Genomic DNA, 27,640 nt, shown 5'->3' on the forward strand with positions numbered 1-27,640 from the left:
GTGGCTCTGCTGGCAGTGAGGCTGTGACACTAGCTGCAGGCTAGGCCCAGGTGACAGGTCCCCTCGAGTGAGAAGCCGTGGTTGCATTGGGACTCCATCATTTCCCTTGCATGAGGCCCCTCACCTTCTGCATTTGCTGTAAGTCTCTTTGCTGCCACCAAATCCCTGGCAGGAATAGCTGGGGAAGGGTTTCTTTTGGCCCACAATTTCAAAGTCTCCTTCCATAGTTGCCTGACTCCATGTGCAGGACCCTGTGGCGGTTGAAACACGAGGCAGAGGGGAACTCCACACCGTCTGTCAGGCGGAAACAGAGCAAACTGAGAATTGTCCCAGGGAAATCACCCACCTTGTACCCTGCTCTCAGAGGGTTACTTCCACCAGCTCTGCCCCTAAGTTCTCACAGCCTTTAAAAACAGCACCGTCATCGGGGGTCCAAGAATCATTCCAAGCCATGAGACCGTGGGTGACATCACACACTCCGGCCTCAACACCTTCAAAGGGCTGTCAGCTCTGCCGTGCAGCAAGCTTGACCTCTTTGAGCCTATTGTCCCATCAACAAAGCAAGGGTGACAAGAATGGCAAACAAAGACTTAGAAGATGAACGAGTCAGGGTTTTAGAAACTACAGGCAGCGGAGGAACAGAAGGTTTAGTTCTTATTTATGCTAGCAAATACCACATTTATATAAACCAAATGAGAATGTAGAAAGAAAATAGAGATCTTCTTTAAGAATTATCCTCATAGCTGTTGTTACTGACTAGAAGCCTGTAAAATATCCGCTGTCCCCAGCCACCATTTAACAGCAGGACTTTGGCAACAGTTGACAAAGGACTTGGATGGGACCAGTTCTCTGGTCAACTGTGATCAAATGAGTTCTCCTGCAGTCACTGGCCACTTTGTCTTGCCATCCCTCACTCCTTTTCTCTGACTACTTTGCTTTTCTTGTTAAATTGTTTGATAATCTCTAGAGACCCCAGTGAGGCATTTCAAAGCATATACGCAATATATAATGTCCAGATGAAAGAAATTAACTTATTTATCACTTCGTGTGTCTATTAGTTGTTGTATTCAGAAACGTTTTAAATCCTCTCTACTGGCTGTTTGAAAAAAAAACATTAATTTTCATTGTCCATGGTTACTCTGCTGTGCTGTAGAACATTAGAAGTCATTGCTCCTGTCCTAACTCATCTTTGCACACACTGAGCATCTTCTGCATCCTCTCAACTCCCCCTGCCCATGCACCAGACTCTGCTGACCAATATTCTATGTAGAAGGCCTGAGGGCCTCATACTTTAGCACTAAAGAAACCCAGGTAAGTTATACCTGTTTCCACCTGGAAATCCGAGGATGGACGTAGCTAATAACTTGGTGATCTTTGTCCTCCCGGCCAGTGGTTCTCAACCTTCCTTATACTATGACCCTCTAGTACAGCTCCTCATGTTGTGGTGACCCCCAACCATAAAATTAATTTCATTGCTACTTCACCACTGTAATTTTCCTGCTCTTATGAGTCACAGTGTAAATATCTGTGTTTCCCGATGGTCTTAGGTGACCTGTGAAAGGGTCATTTGACTCCCAGGTTGTGAGTCACTGCTCCAGACTGCTGTGTTTATCCCAGACTCTTCCTGGACTCCTGGACGTTGTTCCTCAGTCAATAGAACCTATTCTTATGCCCATATACTTTGCAAAGGAGTTTCGATGCAGTCATGCCTTGACTTTATTGTGAAAATTGTCACAAGGAAACTTTTCCCCAAAGTTTCACCGTGTTTATATATGTCGAAAATAAACTTCTTGGGGTCAGACTCTAGCAGTTGTGCTGACCCAGACTTCCTCCTCGCCTCACACAGGTTGTTCCTCAGCTACACATGGCATTTGCAGGGACCCGACGATTCTACTCTCTACTTCTGTGAGGTTGGATTTGCTTTTCTGCGCTTGGCCTGTTTCACCTAACACAATATACTCCAATTCCCTCCATGGTATTTCAAATGACAAAATTTCATTCTTCATGCCAGGCGCTGGTAGCTCACGCCTTTAATCCCAGCACTCAGGAGGCAGAGGCAGACAGATATCTGTGATTTCAAGGCCATCCTGGTCTACAGAGAAAGTTCCAGAACAACCCCCAAAGAAATACAGAGAAACCCTGTCTCAAAAAACCAAAAACAACAAAATTTCATTCTTCAACCACTAAATGGCACTATACTGGCAATATAAACTACAGTATTTATCCATTTAGCCATCAGTCAACACCTATGTTAAAAAAACTATGAAAGGCTTCATGAATGTGCTTGTCACCTGTATTAGTTGTCTTTCTGTTACTACAATGAAGTTTCAATGAGGCAATTAGCTTAGGAAGAGAAAAGGCTTGTCAAGCTCATGTTCTTATAATTCTACTACAGTATCAGGTGGCCCAATTGCCTCCTGCCTGTGGTGAGATAACCAGATAGTAAAGACAGGAGTGAGTGTTGGAATGAGTGTTGAAACTGTGGTCCCATAATCCTCTTCAGGACATGCCCCCAGTGACCTAACTTACTTTCATTTAGCCAATTCTTGAAGGCTCCACCACAACCTCCAAAAGCTTCCTTTAACATATGGATTTCGGGGGACACTCATCTGAAACACTCATCTGAAATGTTTAAGTGTCAGCCATACCGTTTTCCTCTACCAACCTGGTGTTCTGCCAAAGCTAGTACCGCACTGCAGTGTTCTGTGTCCCTCAGACACACTCTGGACCTTTGGCTCCAGCCTGGGAGAAAGAGACAAAACCCAGTTTCTCTGAGCTGAGCCTCCCACCAGCCTCGGCATCCAAGGACCACACTCTGCCTTTGTACGTCACTCTCTGCCTTCCAAGGGCTGCAGACAAGAGTTCACACCACAGCCAGACAGCTAGCAGGACAAGTTCAAGGGCTACTCAGCTGCCAAGAGCATTTTTCCCACTGAAGCGCCACAAGCAGACAAAGCCGCCTGGGGCTCGTGTAACATGTTCACCGTATGCCGTTTTGAAACATCCCTGTTCCGCGGGGACCCTTCACAACAGTTTTCTTTGTAAATAGACCTGATGATAAAGACGCGAGAAGTCCTGGAGTGCAGAGGCTGTCACAAATCTCACGGACTAGCAATTTCATCTCATCTCCTGGGCGGCGCAGGGCGGCACAGAAGCCGCGGCTGAGTCCAGAGACTACTAGACGTCTGTCAGCATCTGTGCTGCGCAAACAGGCGGTCCTCTCCGCTGGACGGGCTTGCCTGCTTTAAGGAGAGACCAAAGAGCATCTGAATTCACGTAAAAGGACTGGGTCATGTGTGCTCTGATTTTCTCATCGTCAACCTGCTCAGAATAAATGAAAACTGTGGCAAAAAGAAGCATCCCCAAGCTTGCTGAGAGGCCATAATAAGGCAGACAGCGGCTCATACTGGGTTCAGTACGTTTTCTCTCAGTTCTGTAGGCTATAAGTTTGACACTAGACATCGCAGGTGGGCTGGAACACGTAGCCTCACGGAAGTCTGCCCTTTTACACGGGCCAGCACCAGACCTGTGACAACAGCACTGCCTCTCCACATTAGCAGAGGGTCTCAGAATGCACTCTGCCGCGTACTATAGTCAAGAAGAGTGACAAGCCCCAGAAAACCCTCTGGATGGCTAGATTTCCTCGCTGCCTCTAAATGCAGTGTTGTAGTAATGCCAGTCACCATAACACAAGGCTTCTGTGGCACGGGAACTGGGAGACAGCTCAGTCCATGCCGCTGTACCCAGGATCTTATTGGATCCAAAGGGAACCTGACTCCAAGGCAGTACTCAGTGCACACGTGTTCATGAACACCGTTCCCATGGCAGACTCCTTCCTACAAAGGGAAACTGCTGCTGATGCCCCAAAAAGGACACGCCAGGAAGACACCAAGCACTGGAACTGAAGAGTCACAAGGCTTCCATCAGAGCTCTGGACAATAAGCCCTTTCACTCAAGCCAAAAGTTTTACCACTTGTTTGCGTGGAAACAGCAAAACTATCAACATGTCCCTTGGCTCAAAAATGCCCTGTTTACTATGCAAGATACAGTGCCATGGGAGCATACAATACCCCATTGTTAGGAAACAGGATTCAAGCAAAAATGTTAGGGAAGGAAGCAAGTATCTACTGGCTAGGTTTTGCTCCATGTGAGAATAAAGAAACGCAGTTCATCTAATTCCTGGCATCTTGGTAATCAACTTTTTAATCTATTGTTTGAAAATGTCACACATGTTTATAATATGTTTTGATCATACCCATCTGCCTTGCCCCTCCTGCTGCCAACTCCTCTCCCAGCTCTCCCCCAACACATCTCCCTTCCAAGTTCATATCCTGGTTTGGTTTGATTTTTTTATAACCCACTGAGTAATGTCCATACACCTATGAGTGTGGAGCATGGACAACTGACCAGTGGCCACACTCACATAGAAAAGAGACTCTTGCTCCCCCCAGCAGCCACCAACTGCAACTAGTTCCTCACCTAGGTGTGGGCCTCATAAGCCTCTCCCCATTCAGTGCTGACTGGCTTGATCTTGTGTGGATATTGTGCAGTTAACCACAGCCACAACAGCCGTGTCATACCCAGAAGACAGGACTTCATGCCTCTCTTCCTTAGCTGGCTCTTAGGTTCTTTCCACGCTGCCCTCCACAATGCTCCATGAGCCTTGCAGGGACCTGGGGGGGCAGGGTGACATAGATGTCTAACCTGTGGCTAAGCTCTCACAGCCTGCTCTCAGCACTGCAATCCTGTTCTGGGTTAAATGGATGTGGAATTCAAAAAATTTTTAAAGTGGCAGCAGTAAAAGTTTTCTGAAAGCACAACTCAGTAAATCTGAGTTGTTTCTAATGGGCTCACTGTCACACTGTGCAGCCTCCCTGCAGCTGTGGTTCAGAGCATCACATGCCATCACACAGAATGACCATCCGGTCCTGAAATACCAGCAAATGCTGCCTGAAACATGTCGGCTCTAACTCCAAACTCCTGCATGTTGTGAACTGCAGTGGTTTTACTGTACCTACAAAATTTTCTGCTGATGTAGAAACATGGCGTTTTAATTATGGAAAGCAAAGACTTAACGTTTCCCCGCCCAGAATCACACAAAACTTTCTCAGGCACAAAAAGGAGGAAGTACATAACAAATGATCTAAGAAGCCCCTGGTCTAAACTCAGTTTACATGAGCACTAAAGTTGTCCTAAGTTAGTATTGATCTCAAAATTTAAAAAAAAAATGGGGGGAGGGACTGGAAAGAAATAAGTAAGGTTTATGGGGCTAGATCTGGAAAACCATAAAATGAAATGGCTGTGCTTGTGTTCTTTGTCGATAGAGAGAAAACCCCTGTATCTCAGTATCTCATCCAACCTGGAGGGAGTTCAGCCACTGAGCTTACAAACAACGTCATGACCAGCTGAAAAGTGCATTCCCCAGGACATAATCTCAGAGATTTCACTAAACACTGGTCTATTGCTCTCCAGTTCAGTCTTCCAGTGACACCACTGACTTCAGAGAAGGGGGGAGGGGAGTGTCCAATGCTATCACTGACTTTAGAGAAAGGGGCTTGCTTTGCCAAAGGTCAGCCACACCTCTTTATCTGACAATATCCACTAAGAATTCAGATAAATCTGCCATTGACTTGGGTCACTGAGGGGTCAGAGAAAGCAGTAGCTGCCTAACCAGAATAGGCAGAAATCTGCAACCAAATTAGTCATCATGTAAGCTTCTCTGTCTAATTTCAAAGTCTCTTACCACTTGGGGAATTCTTCAAAGAGGCGGAAAAACTGGCAGTGCATTGTTTGTCCTCAGGGCCATCTTTATTAAATTATAAGTGAATGCATTTTTTTCATGTGGAAGTCAGAACAGAGGGAGCTATGTTGTACTGTTTGGCTCTCTGTGCAAACATTGCTTTCAGTTGCCTTGATCATACTAAATCACCCCACTTTCTTTCAGCATCACATCTTCCAGGAAGCACCAGGCACAAAAAAAGCAAAGGTAACTCCTCCCCATCACCTAGAATGTAAATCAATAGGGACGAATGATTGAGTAGCCTTACATCACGTGGCCAATGTCTAGATCACATGGAGCCAACTTGCTTTTCTTCTTTGCTTTCTAACATGACTGCATATCAACGTTCCCTGAAGTTGCAGTAGGAATGGGCCTGCTAGCCTCTAACCAGCAACTTCTCAGGCCAGGGCGGGGACGTCCATAGACCCTTTCCAACTCTAATGCTTACCGCTCTCCTCCCAACACAGAAATATGCTTGTCTCTGAACACGTGAGGACCAACACTTCAGACTTCCAGAAGCCCATTGCAAAGGTAACAACAAAACGGCTCACATTGGTTATTATAGACTGAGTTATATAACAAGACACATGTCAAGCACACTCATGACAGTCTGTCAGCTCCAGAAGTATATAAACTAGATAATGTTAGTTGCTGTTATTCTACAGAGGGGGGAAACTGAAACTTAAAAACCAAGGAGTATGCATAATCTTGTCGGACCGGTACGATTTGAGCTGAGCTTTGGTGTTCCCTTTCCCTCCTTATGATACCCAGCACAAATGCCACATTGCTCTGGAATTAATATATGGTCTCTGTGAGATGGAGACATATGCTATTAAATACCAGGACATAGAAGCATCCAGCTTTCGGGCACATCTGGGTTTAGTTTGTGTTTGTTACAAGTCCACATTTAAAAGCCACTGTTCACTGAGTGTTTACCACGTTCTTAATAAACCCACAAAGCTATATGCCTTTAATCCACATACCATCGCCTCCTACTTCTTACTTTGAGAATAATATAATTGTACTTCAGATGTAGAAACTGGAGCATGGAGAAGTTAAAAGACTTGCTCCAGTCCATGTTTCTGGTAACTCCATTCAGAAAGTGACTGCATGTGGATGAATTCTTTTGCTTGATGCATTTGAACTTGATGCCCACAGGCCTGCACTAGTGTATCAGTTGGGAATGTTCACTCGGCTAGCCCGGCTCTCCGTCTTCATCCCTGTAAACAGCATGTCTATGAGGGGTCACAGACCTGGGTACCAAAGAGTGGCCTGTATTACGAGGTTCCTCTTTTCCTGGTTGGTGTTGGGACCCAGCCCACACTTGAGACAAGTCCATAGTCTTATAAATAATACATGCAATCCAAATGATCCAATTTGTATAAATCCAACTCTTTCAAGCCCTTACAAAGAACCACGGAGCAATGAAAAGAATGTGAACTTTAAAGTCACATAAGCCCAGTACTGTAACTGGCTTTTGTCTGTTTTGTTATAATTGTAAATGTTTAACTCTTCTACAGTGGGTGCAGAGGCTCTGGTTTTGCAACACTTGTTCATCACCATGGTATGAATGCCCCCACCATGGCTCATTTCACAATTTCAACATGCTGCTTTTGTGTATAGAGTTGGAAAGAGACAATGACAGTTGTTGGCTCCCAAATGCAAGCCATTGCCAGCACACCACTGCTGGCAGGTCTTAATCTAATCCTAGCTTGAAAATCCCCAGGGCAAGATTTGGGGTGAGCTACTACTTTCCCCCACTTCTGTAAAGCAGAGGATATGATACTACATGCAAGGAGAGTACAGCCAGAAGGTTGTTAGGAGGAGAGCAAACATCAGCTATCCTGCCTTCCCAGGGAGCTATGCATACAGAACCTTCTGACAAAGAGGGGTAAAGGAACACTCTGCAGGCATAACCTATGCCTTGAAGTCCATCAGAAGGTCTCTGTTAGGTGGACTAGCCATGTGGTAAAAGCAGGAGTCCCAGGTGGAAACAGATCTCATCCTGCAATCCTATTTTAAGTTCAAAGCTTTATCCCAGATACATTCACTTTCTGTCAATGCCATGAAGAAATATTGTGTATCTGTTTCCTCTAGGTTGAAGCATTCCTTCCTAGAGAAAGGAGGGAGGGTGAGACACTCCAGGAACTCACGAGTCTACAAGATTCAGGAAGCCCATCAAATTTACAAGGCCCTCAAGGCCCCCATTAGCAAATGATTGCTAGGAAGGTTAGAAGCTTGGGGGATGGCACAAACTGCAAAGGGGACTCCAGTGACACAGCTTCCTGGAGCCATCACCAGTGCTGAGGCGGGTTTTTGATTTTGTAGCAGCCTGAGTTGCTTCTGTAGGTAACCCCAATAAACTCGCTATTCACCAAGATGAACCTGAATGTGTTGTGAAATATGACTTTAACTGTGTAAAGGTGTGCTGCGTTTGTCTAACTATGTAAGTATGTGCTGCTGTTTCACTTGCCTGCCCAAGAATCTAATAAAAAGAGGAACGGCCAATAGCTGGGTAGTAGAGAGATGGGTGGGGCTGGCAGGCAGAGAGAATAAGTAGGAGGAGGAATCAAGGCTCAAGAGACAATTAGGGAGAAAGAGAGGCGGAGCTGTGTCTGCAGTTACAGACTTTCATCATGGGTGGCGGCCCTCAGCTACAACAGGTGATAGGCATGCTCATACTCAGGGCAAGGGCTCAGTTTTATATTGAGTCACAGTAGCCTGGGACATTCACTGGATGAGCTCAGCTTCCTGTCTTCCAGGTGTGTGGGTTGCACTTTGCCCCTTCTTAAGATATGATGGGACAAGGTGACTTCCTCCAACCAATGGCATGTGCACAGAAGCACCACGTGATCATGCTAAGTCAGACCGATGTAATCGGACTCTTAGGGGAGCTTTTATCTTGGCCACAAGGACTACGAAGGCTTTAGATAGCGTCTTCTCTGTCAAACAGCATATACAAGGAAAATAAAATAGAGCAAAATCTAGGGTTTAACTGCATTCGGTTCATAATGGGAGTTGGAAGCACATTCTAGCATTTTAAAGACATTGTATCTCTGACTTGTTTCCTGACCTGATTGGTACATGAGACAGCGATTGAGGGATGAGGGTGGGAATGGGAAGAAGGGATTTGTTTCTATAGCAGAGATGTGATGTGTGCCATCCTCAGCCAGGAAGGATCATGTGTCCATTACTGAACTGATGCCATGAGGCCAACTCTGGGGAGGATGTTGCCTTCTTGGAGCCAGCATTACGACATTTAAATGGTATGCATCCTATTCAGTCATATAAACAAAATGCTATAGCAGTTTAAAAGAGACCCCAACTGGTCACAGAAAATTCAAGAATGGCTACCGTTACAGACTGGGTTTGAGTAGACAGCCACTGGCATGTGGAAAGCTTTCCTGCCAATGCTCCCAAGATCAGCTCCTAACAGGAGGAAGGAGGCCATATTAGGCTGAAGGGAAATTTGGGCTACAATGGTCTTCATTCGCCCTCTACTGACTGATGGGCCTGAAATGACCTAGTTAGGCTTAACTGGGTGAGGGAGAATCAGACATGAGATGTGAGTGACCCCAGGAAGAAGAAATCTCTTGAGCTCAGAGATTGAGAGATTCCCAACTCAACATTTTTAGACCCCTAGTGACTAGCCCATCACAGAGTGACTTGCCCTTCTGCCCTCTCCTGAGAAACTGGAGACCTCAAGATAAACTTAAAAGATAACCCTCCCTTATCCAGGAACTAGCTCACCACATTCCTGCTCAATGTTTAACTGTACAATGCCCAAAGAATGCTTGCTTGAGATAACCTTCCTGTTAAGACATAAGCTATCATTTAACTTCCTCATCCTTTATGATGTTTGCCTAACTCCCCAATTCAGTTTTTCCCTTTTAAAGCCCCCCCGACTGCAGCTACTAGGGGTCGAACTCCTCTGCCCCTGCGAGGGTCATGAGCTCAGCCCCAGTGCACTGGTTCCCCAAATAAACCTCATGTGCCTGCAGCAAGAACGGTCTCTCTTCAATTATTGGGGCGTCAGCTTATCCTGACACTTGAGTGAGGGTCTCCCCACTCTGGGGGTCTTTCAAGATCTCATTAGCCTCTAGAAATCACTGAATGTGGGGTTTTTCTGCTACCTCCCAATGATCATCGCTCCCCTAAACTAGGGGAGGAATGAAAGCTCCCACCATCCACTGTGCCCAGGAAAGCAAGAAGAAGGCGCATCACAAACACATGGGATGGGGGAGGCTCAAGATGCAGAGAGCGACCTGTCTCCCCAGCGCCTCGCATGTAGAGCAGAGACAACGTGGTCCTGTGAGTGGGAAAGGGGAAACCCAGAATCTCAAGTTGTATTTATGGCTTAAGTAGCTGATTTGGTGAGCATGATGCTATTTAAGGCAAACCACGATAAAGTAATCATGAGGTCATGGCTCCACTCCGAGCGAGAAATAAGAGCCCAAGTCATCTGCGTTAATGGAAGGACAAGAATGGACTCATGTGATTTTAAACAGAAAGGACAGTGGACAAGGAGAATTGGACCACATATACCACAAAGTTAACGGAGGGACTTCATGAATTTACACACGATATCAGCCTGAGGGTGGTTCAAAGATTCTGTGGATTTGACTACTAATACCTGTGAAAAATTTGGGGAGATTATAAGACACAGGGCAGGACCCTATAGCTCATTATACTAGAATCATCAACTCTTACCCCTCCATGGTTCCTCAACATGAGTATCTCCGTAGAGCACCAAGCTCTGCAAAACTGCCTACTACCTTGGTGTGCTTCCTAAACATTTCCGTGTCTTGAAGAAAGGATGTAGACTTTTTCATTATTATTAAGGGATGATTTTCAAGTGGCAGCTATTTTATTAAAAGGGTGGAAAAAACGTGAAGAGATTAAATTGCAGTGGTGTTTTTGAAAGCAACTGGAAGCAATCAGTGTGCATTTGCGACCTGTTTGTGAATGTTCTTGAAGAACAGAGGAACGGCGCTTTGCAGTGTCCCGCTGTGACCCTGGCAATCTTAATAGAAGTGGTTTGGAGAGATGCCTTGTAGAAACTGATCACAAGCTGAAGGAGCAAAAGAATGGATGGTTGTTTTCCAGGCCTTTGAAATAGTCAGCTGGTCCCTAAAGGATACGTGAGCAGAAATACAGACCAAAAATTTCTTAGCTGCTCTGATCTTTGGATGTAAACGGAAGGCGACTTGCAAGCATAGCCCTGCTCACGGCTGTGGTGTTCTTGGCGAGGCTGTTCACATTAACTCTACATTGATCTTTAGACTAAAGGCGAGGCCACACATTTCTGTTTCTTTCTCTCTTCGGAATTGCAAAAACATCAATCGCAGTGCCTTTCCTCCTCATCCAAGTTTTTAACAGCATTAGCTGATTAAACTCTGTGTTACCTCTCTGGAGGAGGGGTACTTAGGACACCCTTACAAGAAGGCAGACATGTCTCTACTCAACAGAGAAGTGTGAGGACTCAGTCTATCAAAAGCTACCAGTGCTCAACAGAACCTCCAATGAGCTCAGCGCAGAAAGACGTGGCTGTTATTTCTGCTGGGAACTGGAGTGCAGCTCATCCCTGGGTTGAAATGGGATGATTGCGATGACCTTCACAAAATCTCCATGTGAGTCCTTTGTGGAGGGAGGGAGGGAGGGACTCATGAGACTCAGGAAGCCTTTAGGAAACTCTCCCCAAAACTCCAATCACCATTACATAAGAGTCAGGTTGGGGCTGGGGGTGTGGCTAGAGAGCTCGTCTAGTGTGTAGGAAGCCCTGAATTTGATCTGCAGCAGCGAATACAGCAATTATGGTGGTGTGTGCCTGGAATCTGAGCACTTGGGAGGCAGAAGCAGGGGACCAGGGTCTCAAGGTCACCCTTGGCCTAAGAACACAGTCAATTAAATTGATGAGGGTTGAATTTCTTGGTCATTTTCTGGTGGTGCAGCTGCTTTTGAATCACCCCTACTTTTGAAAGTTACCCCCCAAAAGTCAATAGTGCACCAAGTAGAATGTGTATAGTTCTCTCTCTGGAGTGAACAGACCTGTCTTCATGTCTGCCACGGAAAAGTCAAAACAAGACCAACCAAGAATTTGTCCATTGACCCAGAAGTTCATGGAGACCACTTGGATGTTGAAAAATAAAACATCCCATACCTGTTTCTATCCCAAAGAAGACTCTTAAAATGTTTAGTCTCTTTTCTTTCCTTTTCATGAAAGTACTGCGATTAATAGCCACAATCTGTTCATCAAAAAAAAAAAGAATGGGAGGGAGAGAGGGAGGGAAGGAGGAAAAAAAGCCTGTCACTCAAGGCTCCATATCAGTCACAGCCCACAAGATACAAAGCTCCAAACATACTCCCTGCATTAGCAAAGATACCCTTGCTTTCTATTCAGAGTCTGTTTTAGCAACCATATTCATCACCACCATCATGCAAAGGATTTTTCTTTACATTTTTACTCCTTCATTTCTACAATCCTGGTTATTAAACCATTTTTAAGCCCCATCCCTTGCAATTTGGGGATTGACACTGACGAGGTGGGTTGTGTTTTATTTTTAAGTTCTCACTCAACAGAAAGCCCGATTGCACAGAAAGCCAATCCTAGCCTGCAGGCAAGGGGATTTGGATAAGAGTCTTCAGCTTTGCTGACATGCAGAGACCCGGTACTAGGCTCACTCTTTGAGACGGTGTCCAGCTTCTGTACAGAATGTCTGGAAGAGACAGTCCATACCTGGTGAATGTGCATACGAGCTCCCCTCTGCACAAGTGTGTTTGGACATGCCCTCCTCTTCACCTTCCCATTCCTCTCACGCACACAAAAAAATTCTCCAGGAAAAGTATCCCAATCTTTTTTTTTTTGTGCTGTTTATGAGGAGTGGTCTTATGATGTCTAGGCTGGCCTGGGCCTCACAGCTGATGATGACCTTAAACTTGTGAATCTCTTAACTCTGCCTCCAGGGTGATGCTACTCCAGGTGTGCACCACCACACCCGGTTTCTAGGGTGCTGAGGATGGACCAAGGGCTTCATGCATGCTGGGCACACACCCTTAACAGCCGAGCCACATCCCCAGTGACTTCTGTGCTGAGGCCCAGTCTCTGCCTCCCGGCTCCCTCTCTCCATCACAAGAAAGCCTTCTGAGGGCTGGTAGTCCTTTCTTTCGTCTCTTTATGCCTGCCTCATTCGGTTCCATATTTTCTTAAGTGAGAAATTCACTAAGGGATGAGTTTGGGGTCACCCTGAGCCACGAGAGAGAAACTGAGACAGGCTGGGGTCATCCCCAGTCCATCACGGAGGCGTCAAGTCTGTTTAATTAAGGATTGGCTCTGGGGACCCAAAGGCTCAGAGAGGTTTTAATGGAGAACAGTGTTATTGTTGAAAACCAAGAATAATTATTTGGAGCAAAAACCAATCCCTTGCATCTGTCTGAACCCCTGTTGATTTACAAACATAAGGTAATTCTCCTCAGCTGACTTAATTCCTGTTCCCATTCAGTTCCCCCATGCTTTTCAACTAATGTCTTAATTCCCCTCTGTGCTCTCCGCACTACCAAATCAAAGTAAAATTTATCTTTCTTTCATTTGCCAAAGCCAAGCAAATTTGGAAGGGGAAAATTACTAATAAAGGACAAAGGATTTTAAAGAAAACGTATTGTTTCATTTCAGTGACTTGGAACAGACTACAAAGACACTTAATCACTATATTAAATCAAAGGAATGTAAATCACATTATTCACATTCATAAATTGCTGACAACACATGGCTTTGAAAAGCTCGGGATGGAAGACAGGGGGAGGGACAGAGTCTGGAGATGTGTAATCCTGGGAGTTGGGGTTAGAAGCGATTTTTCTGATTTCACTCTCTCTTCTCACAAGGCAGCCATTTTACAGCCGAGCTTCAGACCAGCTCCCAACTTTTATCATCAAGGTCTGGAATGACTGAGTCCTTTGCAGGGGGGTTGGCCCTGGTCACTCTAATTGTAGACTTGAAGCCCTGTGCCACCCTGATGACAAAATCAGACAGACATGTTTAGCAATTATCCATTGTTCAAAAAGCTCAATGAATCTATTGTTTTGTTGTCAGTTTCACATTTTGAATTTTTTGAGACAGGCTGTTGGGTAGCCCAGGCTGGTCTTCAGTTCACGAAGCATCAGCGTATTGAACTCATAATGCTCATGTCTCTGCCTTCCATGTGCTGAGACTACAGCAGCTTCTGCCATGACCAGAGATTTATGGATGCTGGATAAGTGGGAAGTGACTGTGTGTCCCTACTGAATCACAAAGGTCACAAGGTGGGGGGTCAGGGTAGAGGATAAGGGGGGGAGGGGTAATGAAAAAGTAACAACTGTAGGTGAAACCACCTGGAGGACTGCTTATAGTGAAACACTGACTCTCATCCCATCACAACTGCCACTGCACCCTGTTCAGGACACAACCTCCCTGAATCGTCAACCCTGAACAATCCTGGGCACATATTTCTCCCTCTAAGCTCCCTTCCTATCCCAAAGCTTGAGCTGTATCTCCCTATAGAAGGGTAAGGTAAGTTGCGATACAATGAACTCTTAGCCCTAACCCAATGGGTGTTTTCCAACTGCCACTTGGCTCTGCTGCCAGTTCCTCATCCTAAGACCTCGTCTGTTCTTGTCCCGGTGCCTATAGTGGCTCAACCACAGAGATGCTCTGTTCCCTAGGGTCTGCACTGAACGCACTCCCTTGCCACCCTCGGTCCATGTGTACAGAGACTGATTTTGCAGGATCCTGAGCCCAGCTGCCTGTGGTCTTGCAATCCCTCCTCCTCCCTGTTAGCGACAGAAAGTGAGTGTATTCTCTCCACTTCAGTTTTCTCATCTGTGAAATAGAAATGATAATAATACCTTCCTTACTGTGTAGATTTTAATGTAAGGTTAAAGTGGAAATAAGCATGCAAAGCCCTTGGCCACTTGTTAGTAAAAATCACATTAGATTCCTGGTTCTCACAACAGTCGGGTTCGAGAAAATTACCAGGAAAACTGGATTCATAAATTCTGAACCACTGCTGCAGGAGAAATCTAGAGCAGCTTGCTATGGGTCCCTGGCAACAGTAATTTCACCAACAGATCAATATATAACCTTTTATGTGTGCCTCTGTTTACAGGCATCTTGCTTAATGTATGCTGTTGATTCATAAACACTGAACTCAAGGCCAAATGTGCAGTAATTCACACCTAAGCAGAGCTTAACTCAGTGCGTGGTTTCTCCTAAAGCCCACACTGCCCGTTTTCATTAGCACATCAGCATGACACATGGGCCCTATTTCAACAAGCAACTCACCAACAGAAAGCCCACAAATGGAAAAGAAAAGAAAAAAATCCTAAATGATTCACAGAAACAAAAACATGATGTCTCCATGTTAGATGCCTGGGAATTTGCACATAAGAGGTTCAAATGTTAACACTCTGCTCAAATCCATGAATGACTGAGAAAGAACAGTGAATGTTGCTTCTCAAGTCAACTCATACACTTAGCGTGTAGGTGAGTTTGCAAATAAGGAGCCCATGAACCATGAGAGTCAGCTGCATTGTAACCGTCACTCAAGGGCACACACAAAGTGCTCCTACTTCACAGAGGACAAATAGCCCAGTGAGACCCCAGGTTACAGAATGAGGAGATGTAGATGACTTCTGGAATCCCACACCACATGGCAAGGACAACAATGTCACCCTTACCAACATGAAGGTGGCCTGCATCTAAAGGCTACACTTTCTTTTTGTTTCTCACTACTATTTCTGTGAACTATAGAGCCTCAGTGTATAGAAAACATTCAGCCGTCATTTGTGGGCATCACCCTTTCACCTCTCTCTACTGAAAGGCACTGAAGACCCTGCTCACAAAATAGGAATGACCTCTGCCCTTGTGGAATGAATGAACAGATTAGCACTGATGCATAGTGCTTACCTAGCACATGCTAAGACCCTGAGGGTACATCTCCAGCACAGCAAATGAACACAGAAAACTGATGGGGAAGTCCTGTGTATATGTCAATAAAGCACTGTTGGCCAATAGAGAAGCAAGATAGGTGGGACTAGGAGTTCAGGAGGACTCTGGGTAGGAGAAACACAGGGAGTCAAGATGTAGCTGTGATAGGGTTAAGAACTTCGGAACTATTCTCCAGTAAGAGAAATACTTAGATTAACAATTATGGGGTAAATACTTAAGTCAGAGCTAGCCAGTAAGAAACAAGCAAGGCCAACAGCTTCATAATTAATATAGCCTCCTGTGTGTTTATTTGGGACTGATGTGGCTTTGGAACAGGCTGGCGGGAAGGCTTCTCTTTACAGAAAACAAAATGTGATCTCGCTGAATGTAGCTTCTTTTTTTATTATCTAAAGAAAATCATGAAAAGCCCTGGGAAGGGTATGGTCATTACATAACAGTACAATCTTCTTCCATTAACCTCAAGATTCTGGGTAGACATGAAGCACTATTGAATTTCCTGCTGTAGAAACATCTCTAGGGTGTGGAGGGTGTTGGTCAAAGAACAATAAACTTCAGTTACATAGAAGGTATATCATGCTAAGAAAGTTTTAATTGTTCTTACCATAATTACAAAAATAATAATAGGATGAGGTAGCACTTATACTAAGTGATTTGACTTAGCTGTTCTATCTGTATGTACACACACACACACACACACACACACACACACAAACATTAATTGATATATATCATGAATAAAAATTTTTATTTACAAATTAAAAAGCAGAGAGAGACTATTCAGGAGACTTTAGCACATTCCTAGTAATAAGCTATAATGAAATCCTATCACAGGCATAGTGAACATTACAAGTTCTACACATTCATGAGGCTTTAGGGCAAGCTTAAACTTTTAAAACTGATACATAAAAATTAACATGCTGAGACTGAGAATGCTCAGTCAGTAAAGTGCTCGTGGCATAAGCAGGGGGACCTGAGTTTGAGGTGTGTGTGTGTGTGTGTGTGTGTGTGTGTGTGTGTGTGTGTGTGTAAATGCATGGTCTCATACATATATAGTCCCAGTGCTAGGGAAGTGAAGACTGAAAAGGTACTAGGGAAGACATCTCAGTGTTGACTTCAGGCCTCATTATCCATGTATACATATATTCACACACACATGAATGCATACAAACCCCACAGAGAATTATACATATCAAAAAGATACCATGCAGTATTAAAATACATACACACATATACATATAGATAGACAGATAGATATTGTGTGATGTTTAAATCTGTTAGCCATATTTATCTCCTCCCACATTTATATAACCATCTACCTTTCTATAGTTTTTAATTCTGGTTAGACAAAATCTTATCCTGGTTAGACAGAAAGCTAAAACATTAGTGTAAGCAATGCCATAGAATGTGTACAGTGTTACAATCTCATATCAAAACTGGAAAGTTTTGATGCACTTCTGTGAATCAGTCTTTGTCAGTTCTCAAAAGATTCTCCCAGGATGGGAAGATTCTAAAATATTAGGAAAAAAGCCCAGGATGTCTGAACACAGAGAGCTGGTGTTAGAAGACTGGCATATCAGTCATGAGCTAGGAGACCAGCTGCCAAAGTTCAACATGGTGCCAGGGAAATGCTGCGCGATTGTCACTGTGCTTCTAATGCCACGGCACCAACAAACAGCAATCTACACAGTGCGTCTAAAAGTGACAAAGAGAGCTGTGCTTTCACTGTCACCCAAAAGAAGATAGATGAGTAAAGAGTTCCTACCTCAGTAGGGGAGAAATGGAGACACATGCAAAAGGCAGTGTTAAAAGGTCCTTCCCTGGATGAATTGACAGACTATGGACACCCCCATGGAGGACCTCACCCTCCCTGGGGAAACCAGGGGGTGTGGGGGGTTTGGAGGGAGGGTGTGGGATGAGGGGAGGGAAAGGGAGAGGGGTCTGGGATTGACATGTGAAGCAACCTTGTTTCTAATTTAAATTTAAAAATAAAAAGGGACAAATGCTTAATGCTACTTTTAGTCTCTACCCTGACACCATATTTTTAAAAGATGGGATCTGGTGTGTGCATCGTTTACGATGGAAGGTATAAAACCAGAGTCAACTGGAAAAGAAGGTGAGTCAAGTGTGCTTTTGAAAACGATATGTGCACACAGCTCTAAATGGGATGTCTCCATCGAAGTCCTCTCTTCAGAGCTCAGGGAACCCCGAGAAGGAGGAGGAGCAAAGAGTGTAAGAGCCAATTGGGGGTGGCAGACGCCAGGAGAACAAGGCCTCTACATCAGCTGAGCAAGGCTCATGAGAACTCACAGAGATGAAGACAGCAAGCACAGGACCTAATGGGTCTGCACCAGGTCTCCGTGCATATGTTACAGCTTTCCATTTAGTGTTTTTTAGTATTCCTGAGCGAGTGAATAAGTGGGTCTCTGATTCTTGTGCTTTTTCCTCGGCTCTTTTCTATCTGTTGGTTTGCCCACTTTTTGCTTTATCTTATTATATTTTATTTTATGTTTTGCTGTCATCTCTTAGAAGCTTGTTTATCTCTAATGAGGGATAGAAAGGGAATGGATCCTGATGGGGGACAGGTGGGGACCAACTGGGAGTAAAGGGATGAGAGACTGTAATCAGGATATATTGTATGAGAAAAAAATCTATTTTGGGAGACAGACAGACACAGAGAGAGGCAGAGACAGAGACAGAGACAGAAAGAGGCGGGGAAGAAGGAAGTGATATATTCCAATCAGCAAAGGACAGGAGGACACATTTCATGGTGGGCTGACAGTTTCCAAACTGACACATCTATAAAATACTGAGAAGACGATTCTATGGAACAGAATCCATTAAGGATACGTCTGACGTGTGGTATTTTTGCAGGTTCATCTTTACTCCTTTCCTTTCTTGACACTATATGAGTTGAAAAGTTAGGAGTGGACAAGTTGAGAGGGTAAAAACTGATAAAGGCACCCGTGGGGGCAAGCCTGAAGACTCAAGTTCCAGCCCCCAGATCCAGAGATAGAGAGAACCCTCAAAAGTCCTATGACCTCCACACAAGCTAAAATTCAGGGTACATGTTCACCCACAGTTACACACACATACCTCATGCATATGTGTGTATAAGCCCATGCACATTTTTAAGCCACCTAGAACCATTGCAACTGCAGTTCCCATAACCTAAGTTAACTCTGTCTGTCTGACTCTTAAACATTGCTCATGACTCATGTTTATACAGCTCTCTTCCCACTAGAACTCATACCTAACCCTGAATTTTAGCTTGTGTGGTGAGTCCTGGCAAGAGTCCCCCCATCCCTGATCTTTGACCATCCTGGGCTCTGAATGCGGCCCTCAAATCTCCCGAGAATGGAAACTTAATCTCCAAACTCATGTGCCATTCTTACTTAGCGATCAGGATTTAGAAGTAATTGGGTCCAGGTGAGGTCTGGTCCCATAACCCAGTGGGATCACCGGATCTTTAGAAGACTAGGAGACCAGAGCTGGCACACTTACTCTGCCCCCTTAAGTGATGGCATCTGCCATATTGTGATACTGCAGCAGACCCTCACCGGCAGGACCATGAGCTAGATAGACTTCAGCTCTCCATAAATTATCTACTCTCTGCTCTTTTGTTACAGTAACAAAAGATTGATACCTTTGATAATCTGATCACAGTTCTTATCTTTCACCTTTGATATGGAATCCGATCATTCTGGCCTCTCTCCAGCAAGAATTCTGTTCAATTGTTTTTAAAAGCAATAATCTCCAGTGCTTGAGTCTTGGTAACATTCCACCCACCACACCCATCCTCCACCACTGTGCACTTCAGGTAGAAATTCCTGCTTGTTTTTGTGGGAAGAATGCAGTTCATTTTCACCCATGCATCTCCTCCCCTTACTATCAATTCTGCTTCCCAAATCAAAACGTTTGTTTTTACTTCATTTAGCTCATATCAAAGCTGGTTGTCTTTGACAATACACCGTGTGGTTTGGCATTTGCCTTTGTCCTCTGTATGTTCTACAAAATTAGGTCTAAGAAAGCTCATCAGACTTGGGTTCAGTTCTTTGGGAAAAATAAAGGCATAAGCGGTGTGCATGGCTTTCATTAGGAGTCATTCTGTATGTCTTCATTCCCTGATGTTACTAATCTTTCATACTGAATGTCTGCATCTCTTAATGGTGATATTCTAGTCCTGTCTCTATTTTTCCCTCGTTAATTAAGATGCCACTGTGATGAAATCATATCGAAACATTTCCCATTTACTCTACATCTACCCAACACTATATTTCATATAGGAAAATTATAAAAAGTTGTAGAGTGAAGCCTTTTCCTTGCCATCCATTTGGGTTTTCCCCACTAGTCACCTGGGCTCTGCCACGTTGTAGTCCCCCAAATAACACACAAAACGCTGTATTAATTATGAAGCTGTTGGCCTTGCTTGTTTCTTAGTGGCTAACTCTGACTTAAGTATTTAACCCATTTAAGTATTTCTCTTACCGGACGGACATCTTACTTCTCTGAAGGGCTACATGATGACTCCTTGTGTTTCTCCTCCCCAAGTCCTAGTCCCACCTATCTTGCTTCCCTATTGGCCAACAGTGCTTTATTGACATACACACAGGACTTCCCCATCAAAAAGTGCCTTATGTTTACCTTCCTCACATTTGAAAACAATAAACTTCTACCACCCATGAAAAATGAAAAAAATAGTTATCATTATGAGTTCATGAACTTAAACACATCAGTAAGCTTTATTTGAACAAAATCGCTATTCTTGCTGTGGTTCAAGTGTTGCCCTTGTGTCTAGTGAAAGCTTCGTGTGAGGGGAAAAGGGAGGGAAGTCTTATTCACCTTATGGTTTGGAAGGTCCCAGTTTGTCATCACTAATCCTTAGCCTCTGGTTCTGAGATGAAACTTCCATCACAGCAGAAGGGTGTGGCAGCTAGGAAATACACAGGGTGAGCAATGAAGGTGTGTAGCGGGAAGGAGTCCCCTATCAGGACACACCCGGCCACTCCTTCAGTGAGCCCTGCTTCCTGCAGGCTCCACAGCCTCCTGATAGTGCTCTGAGCTGGCAGTCAAGCCTTTAATGCTTGGCCTTTGGGGAATCAAAGCTCCTCCTAAGTGCTTTTCACGTACACTTCACAGCCTTTAACAGCTTCCCCAGATCTCCAGGAAAGGTGTTTGGGTTTCATTTTCTACACTTCTTGCACCAGAACAGAAGCTTTCAAGGGTCTCTGGCTTCTATCCAGACCATTGCTGTTCACTAACGGAGTTTGTGACATTAGGTTAGCCTTCCTGGCCCAGCCTCTGCAGTGAAAAGAGCTAATAGCAGATGTTTATACTTACATGCTTAGAAATGAAGTATTCCATCAACCCGGACTCTTCTGGGTTGCATCTGCTTCTTCTTTGCTCCAGGTCAAGACTCCTGATTTTGAAGGCTGTATGGGTGACAATGAAATAGTCTATGATGACTCACACAAACACCTCATATTAAATTCTCAATAGTATCAAGGAAATTATTCTAGCCCCAAATAATTAGAATTCTGTATTTGCTTTCACCAACACACCTCTGTTTATAATCTGCTATATTTTAAGTACGGCATATTGAACTGTCCCTCAGTATAAACTGTGTGAGTAAATATTTAATGGTCATCACCAGTCAATATGGTAATATCTTTCTAGACATTGTTTGCATCTAAGTTGTAAGGTAAGAATGATATGCAGGGGCTGGAGAGAAGGCTCAGTGGTCAAGAACACCAGCTGCTCCAGAGTTCAGTTCTCAGCACCTGTGTCAGGAGGCTCACAACCACCTTTAAGTCTAGCTCCAGATCTGACACCCCTTCTGACCTCCACAGGCACCCATACACACATGGCATACACTTATATAGACACATAGATCATAAATAGATATTTTAAAAAGAACAACATACCAAGTCTTTGATTGGTGGTAACATTTTTTCTATTTTGTTATTGATAATGAGTTTTAATTGTTACAAAATACTTGGTCCATATTTTCTTCTTCAACAGTTTTAAATGTTATTTTATTTTGTGTCAAGGTGTTTGTCCAACCAAATTGATATTCTCCACTATACCACATATTACCTGTAAGCTCTTTTTATGAAAATTAATATTTGGTATTATTGTGTTGTGATACACACGTAGATGCATGCAGAAATGAGGGGCAGGTTTGGGGGAGTTTGGGAAGTCAGCACCTCACTTAGCCACGGGCCCCAGGGACTGAACTCAGGTCTTCAGGCTTGCACAGCAAGCGGCTCTATCTGCTGAGCCATCTCACCAGTCACAGTGTTTCCAATGTATTTTAAACCGTCTTTTCTAATCTCAGGAAAGTTTTCTTCACTCATGTCTTAATATTCGATCTCGTCTCTTGCTATGCTTTTCCTTTTCAAAGCCCTAACCTGGACCATCTTGCACACACTCTTCTTTTCCACGGTTGCCTACATTGTTGATGTTGCCGATACATTTTTACCATTCCCAGCCTACATATCTCTGCAGACACCATCCTCTATCTTTCTTCTCCTGTCCCTCTTAGCTTTCTCGATGAGCATTGAGTTACACCAGAACCTTGGCTATGACAGCAAAGATCTGGGGGACATGAGGTCTGGTTCCAGATGCTCACCAGCTAACTAGTCAGCAATGGGCCCACCAGCTTTGAGGCCGAAAGTTAAATTCCCCCCCCAAAGAAATCTAGAGCATCTATAAACCTAAGAAGTATCGATCCTCTCTCTCTCTCTCTCTCTCTCTCTCTCTCTCTCTCTCTCTCTCTCTCTCTCTCTCCTTCCTCCCTTCACATGCAATTCTACCACCACCAACTCCGAAACAAACAAAAATGAGCAATCAATGGTCATTAATATCCCTCAATATTAATGGTCTTAATTCCCCCATAAAAAGACACAGGCTAACAGAATGGATACGATATGAAGACAGAATCCATCCTTCTGCTGCATACAAGAAACACACCTCAACTTCAAAGACAGACATTACCTCAGAGTTAAGGTTTGGGATAAGATTTTCCAATCAAATGGACCCAAGAAACAAGCAAGGGTAGCAATCCTAATATCTAACAAATTAGACTTTAAAATAAAATCAATCGCCGGGCAGTGGTGGTGCACGCCTTTAATCCCAGCACTCGGGAGGAAGAGGCAGGCGGATCTCTGTGAGTTCCAGGCCAGGCTGGACCAACAGCCTCAAAAACAATACAGAGAAACCCTGTCTCATAAAACCAAAAAAAGTAAAATAAAATAAAATCTATCAAGAGAGATGAAGGAGGTCATTTCATACTCATCACAGGAGAAGTCCACCAAGAAGAAGCATCAGTTTTGAACATATATGCCCCAAATACAAAAGCATCCACGTTCGTAAAAAAAAAATTACTAAAACTCAAATCATACATAAAACCTCAAACACTTATAGTGGGAGACTTCAACACTCCACTCTCAACACTAGACAGGACCACCAGACAGAAACTTAACAAAGAAGCAAAGGAACTAATAGAAGTTATGACCCAATTGGGTTTAACAGATATCTATAGATCATTCCATCCAAACACAAAAGAATATACCTTCTTCTCAGTGCCACATGGAACCTTCTCAAAAATCGAACACATACTTGGCAACATATCAAACCTCAACAGGTACAAAAAATTGGAATAACTCTATGTATCTTATCAGACCACCATGTGTTAAAGTTAGAAGTCAACAACAACACAAATTGCAGAAACCCTACAAAACTCATGGAAATTGAATAATGTGCAATTGTGCCATTCCTGGGTCAAAGAAGAAATAAAAAAGAAATGAAAGACTTTCTAGAATTCAATGAGAATGAAGACACAACATACCCAAATTTACGGGACACTTTGAAAGCAGTGCTAAGAGGAAAGTTCACAGCACTAGGTGCCCACATGAAGAAACTGGTGAATAGTCACACTAGAGAATTAACAGCACAACTGATAGCCCTAGAACACAAAGAAGTAAACTCACCCAACAGGAGTAGTTGCCAGGAAATAATCAAATTGAGGGCTGAAATCAATAAAGTAGAAACTAGGAAAACATACAAAGAATCAATGAAACAAAGAGTTGGTTCTTTGAGAAAATCAAAAAGATAGACAAACCTTTATCCAAACTTACCAAATGACAGAGTGTGAACATACAAATTAACAAAATCAGAAATGAAAAGGGGGACATAATAACAAACACTGAGGAAATCCAGAGACTCATCAGGTCATGCTTTGAAAACCTGTACTCCACAAAATTCAAAAATTTAAAGGAAATGGATAATTTTCTGAATAGATATCACTTGCCAAAATTAAATCAAGAACAGATAAGCAATTTAAATAGACCTTTAACCCCTAAGGAAATAGAAGCAGTCATCAAAAGTTTCCCAACCAAAAAAGGCCCAGATCCAGATGACCTCAATGCAGAATTCTACCAGAAATTCAAAGAGCAGCTTATACCAATTCTCCTCACATCTGAATCTGAAACACACCACAGAATACAACCCAGTAGGTTCTGATGAATCCTCAAACATCCTGACCGCTTTGAAAGGATGCTCAGGTTTCCTCCTTGGAACCCTTGAAGATCTTCATGAGTCTTATTATTTCTTTCTTCTTTCCATCATGTGACCTGGTATATAAACACAGGGCAACAATCCAAAGACTCATTAGGGACCTCTACAACAACTGTGGACAGCGTATCTCCCTACAAACCCTCAAAGACAAGTATCGTGGAAACTACTCAGTGAGCTACAAATCCCTCCTGGAACCATCATTTATGCAAGAAGCAAGGAGTGAGTTGGCAAAAGACGCCCCGGAAAGCAGACGCTGTGGTGGGCACTTGTCAGCTCTATGGGATTCCTGCCACGTCTAATCCGTTATGGAAACAGCATCAATAGCATCCAGGCTCCTCAGTTATCAGCCACAAGCAATAAATGAGATGGAAAGGAAATCTATAAAGTAAAAAGACATTTAAAGAGACATATCAGCCAGGGAGACAGATGGGGCCTTTTGGGAGAACCAATTCAAATAAACCAATTAAGACATATTTAAAAGACTCTGGTGGGAGATGAACAAAGAATGGTTATTTAATTACTTTAAGGAATCATTTATTTAGATGTGCTGATGATACCATGCCTATGCTTCCTTTTAAATGTGTGTATGAGGTGTGGTGAGTGTGAGTGCATGCCTCCGTGTGTGTGTGTGTGTGTGTGTGTGTGTGTGTGTGTGTGTGTGTGTGTGTCCATGTGTGAAAGTGAAGCTCAGAGGACTTTAGGTGGCTTCCTCTGTCACTCTCTACCTTAATTTTCTGGACCATTTCAGCTTGGCGGGCTGGCCAACAAGCTCCTAGGAGCTGTCTGTCTCCACCCTCCAGTGCTGGGGCTACGGGCACACTCAGACATGCCTGACTTTCACATAGGTGATGAGGACTTGAACTCAGGTCCTTATGCTTGCTTGCTTTCGTAGCAAATACTCTTACCCACAAAGCCATCTCACTAGCCTCCGGCCACACTTTCTGAGACAATCTTCATTTTCCAGAGCTGTATCTTGAAATAATTTCAGAACCAATAATGTGAAGAATAAGCCATTTTGGAGAGAGTGTTTGGGAATGTGTCTGAAAGACTTCTGTCCATGAGCTGACAACCACTGGCATGGGTGACCACACTAGTTTCTATTCTTCCAAATACTTCATTATTTCCCTCAGTGAAAACCTAAAAAGGAAATATGCAGTCAAACACATATTTAAAGAGATTAGTTGGAAGAATATTATACCCACTGAAGGTGGCATATGTATTCAGTGAAGGTTCACAATGAGGTTGAGGTAGATACAAACTTGGGCATCAAAAAAACCCCCACACATAACATCCAGTATTCCTCGGTATGCTAAATAATGCATTGGTCTCTCAGAGACTAGTTCTAAAAGCAATTAGTGAAGCAGTTTTAATCCTTCTTATATCCTATAGAGACATTTTTTAAAAAAATAGAAAGTCACCATCCAGTGATTTTTTTAACTAGAATTTGATAAAAGAAATTGGAATGCATTTATTAGCAACATACATAGTAAGGCAGTTCAGAGAAACACTATCTGTGCTGCTGAAAAAAATAAAATTGCAGATCAGAAAGCTACAAAAATTAGGAAGCAAGGTGATTACAGATGAAAGGCTGAGCATAGAACGGGAAAGCAGCTGAACCGCTGTGCACATCTGTTGTGGGGAAACATCCACAGCCAGCCCTCGGCAGGAAGGGACAGTCTCATCTGCGCACCTCATTTTACACCAGCTAAGCCCGGAACCTAGGTTTTCAACTATGTCGCATACACCAAATTATCTCCAGGGTCAGGCGTGGAGATTTATATAAGAAAGAGTGCTTTGTCAGCCAGTGAAGCCAACACTTTCCTTCAGCTAAAGGGACTGCAGTTCCTGGCCGAAATGTAAGATGAATAACCCTGACTCTAGGGCTGGAGCTCCGGGCCCTGTAGTTAAAGGAGAGCATGGTGCAACTCCTGGAAACAAGGTTTCTTTACCACATTCCTAAAGCGACTTTGAACTAAGGGCTCAGCAACTTCGTTCTGTCTCATCTCGGGGCCAAGAAGAAATCAAGAGTGTATTGGCCTCGGGGTTTCATTGTGACTCTTGTTTGAGAAACACTGTTTTCTAAACAAGCCTGTTTCTAGTAGCTTTAATTTAAAAATCAGGGGCAGGTGAGATGACTCAGCATGTAAAAGTGCCTGCCAACAAGCCTGATGACCTGAGTTCAATCCCAGGGACCCTCATGGTGGAAGGAGAGTTGGACTCCCTCAAGTTGTCCTCTGGCGTCCATGTATGTGCTAAGGCATGTACCATCCTCCAACATAAATTGATATAATTTTAAACTTTTAATAAAGTAAAGCTCACAGAAACTAGTAAGAATCTGATTCCCATCATTTAGAAGCTAGGTGACATTTGACTGTTACAAAGATTACTTTACTCAGGAGGCTGAGGCAAGAAGATGGTTCCAGCCCAAAATTTTGTGAGCTTGTAATTCTCGTAGGGAATGTAACCAGAACTTTTCTCAAAAGAAAAAATTATATAGATACATAGACAGATAGTTAAATACATGGTAGGGTTTTGGATATATAGTCCTAGAAATAATAAATGGTAGAAATAATGATAATAATAGTTTGTTACCAATATTATTGGTAGAAATCTATTGAATTGTTTCTTTGAAGTCATCTGTTTCCCATGTTTATCATAGAAGTCAGGTTTGTTTGTTTGGTTGGTTCCAGCTTCTCATTCTAGAACCCATACTGATTAAACTCATGTACCTCCTACCACAGCTTCCAAGTTCTTGGATTACAGGCATGTGTTACCATGCCTAGTTCTAGTGTGGTTCTAGGACTCCATGTTGACTGTGGGGGGTCACATAGTACACAAGGAAAATGAATATTATTGGTGCTGCTCTGGGCACCATCTTTTAGAAGACTATGTGTTCTCCCCACACCCTTCCCACTGTCAAGTATGGTGTTAGTCACTTTAAATAATAAAATGACCTGGCATCTGAAGCTGCTGGAGGATAAAGTAGGGAATAAAGCTTGAAGTCATCAACACAGAGGACTTTCTGAATAAGACCCCAGTAGGATGGCAGGAAGATGCCATCATTAGGGTGAAGAGGCAGCTTCAGAATGGGCAAAATAACCTTGCTGGCATAAGGTTAGTAAACAGAGTATACAAAGAACTAAAAAACAAATAAACAAAAAACATAACATTGAGGAAACAAAACAACCCAATTTACAAAGGGGCTACAGAACTAAACAGAGTTCTCAAAAGATGAAGCACAAATGACTGAGAAACAGTTTTTTAAAAAGTTCAGTATCCTTAGTTGGGCATGACGGCCTTAATCCCGG

General features: G+C 43.5%; 2 long non-coding RNA genes across 4 annotated transcripts; one reads left to right on the forward strand and one right to left on the reverse strand.

Annotated features, from left to right (window-relative positions):
* Nucleotides 1-27,000, reverse strand: LOC121137257. 3 transcript variants are annotated; one of them, XR_005874506.1, is made up of 4 exons: nucleotides 26,925-27,000; nucleotides 25,238-25,469; nucleotides 21,096-21,187; nucleotides 1-294 (listed from the first exon to the last, which is right to left on the reverse strand). It is a non-coding gene; the product is annotated as an uncharacterized LOC121137257 (long non-coding RNA). The 3 variants fall into 3 exon arrangements; XR_005874507.1 differs by lacking the exon at nucleotides 1-294 and adding an exon at nucleotides 13,470-13,785; XR_005874508.1 differs by lacking the exon at nucleotides 1-294 and adding an exon at nucleotides 20,611-20,688.
* On the forward strand, nucleotides 6,129-8,163 carry LOC121137258. Its single transcript, XR_005874509.1, has 2 exons — nucleotides 6,129-6,310; nucleotides 7,877-8,163. It is a non-coding gene; the product is annotated as an uncharacterized LOC121137258 (long non-coding RNA).
* Nucleotides 27,001-27,640: the final 640 nt, after the last annotated feature.

The sequence above is a fragment of the Mesocricetus auratus genome, unplaced genomic scaffold (assembly GCF_017639785.1).
Source record: "Mesocricetus auratus isolate SY011 unplaced genomic scaffold, BCM_Maur_2.0 Super-Scaffold_100676, whole genome shotgun sequence".
NCBI classification, from domain to species: Eukaryota; Metazoa; Chordata; class Mammalia; order Rodentia; family Cricetidae; genus Mesocricetus; species Mesocricetus auratus.